Source organism: Xyrauchen texanus, unplaced genomic scaffold (assembly GCF_025860055.1).
Source record: "Xyrauchen texanus isolate HMW12.3.18 unplaced genomic scaffold, RBS_HiC_50CHRs HiC_scaffold_1188, whole genome shotgun sequence".
NCBI lineage: Eukaryota > Metazoa > Chordata > Actinopteri > Cypriniformes > Catostomidae > Xyrauchen > Xyrauchen texanus.
Genome location: NW_026265529.1, coordinates 8663 through 9472, shown reverse-complemented (window position 1 = coordinate 9472; position 810 = coordinate 8663). Strand labels below are relative to the sequence as shown.

The 810-nt window shown below is 39.8% G+C and overlaps 1 non-coding gene across 1 annotated transcript; it reads left to right on the top strand.

The window, feature by feature from the left end:
- The first annotated feature begins 246 nt into the window (after nt 1-246).
- trnac-gca (transfer RNA cysteine (anticodon GCA)) lies at nt 247-318 on the top strand. Its single transcript has one exon. It is a non-coding gene; the product is annotated as a tRNA-Cys (tRNA).
- Nucleotides 319-810: the final 492 nt, after the last annotated feature.

Here is an 810-nt window from a genome sequence, read left to right as displayed (position 1 = left end):
CTGATTCTCGAGGCTGTAACTTTTAGCCTCCATGTCCACGCAACCGCCTCCCATGCCAGAGATGCCTCTTTTAGTCTCGTAAGGAGCGGGTAGAACAGGAGTGTGACAATGATGCCGTGACCAAGATGGGAGTGAGGTTTAGGTGCTGAGTAGTACAATCAAGACATTTGAAATGTCAAAAATCTGTATACCTGTGAAATTTAGTCTTTGTTGTTTTTTATACTAGTAATTATGGAGTCCTGGCATGGGGGTATAGCTCAGTGGTAGAGCATTTGAGTGCAGATCAAGAGGTCTCTGGTTCAAATCCAGGTGCCCCCTGTCAACTAAGTTGTATGGTTGCATAAAGTCCTGTATTTTGATGTGGTTAAACACAGGTTTGATCAAGCTGTTGATACTGTATGCAACTTAGAGCCAATCAAATGCAGTATTTATTGCTTTTATTCAGGTATTTCATTTGATTAGTGTCAGAAATAGGTATATCTCAGGTCTGTCCAAGATAGAAAATGCTGTGTTGGGACATTCCATTCCAAATACATTATGAAACATCTGTTTCATATTAACTTGGAGTGTAAGAGCCCCCTCCTCTCCTTATTTCTTTCTTTCTGTGTGTTTGTGTACTTTATATGAATGTCTATGGCATGGTCCATCAGGCCCTAGTAGAGAGTAGCTTTTTCATATAGGATTTAGGCTCTCAGGGTTTCGAAGGAGACCGACATATGGACTTATTATCTATGAGGTAATTTCTGTTTCTATTGGTTTAGAGAAGTGAACTCCCTCCAGTATTTACATATATATTTGTATGTTATTGAG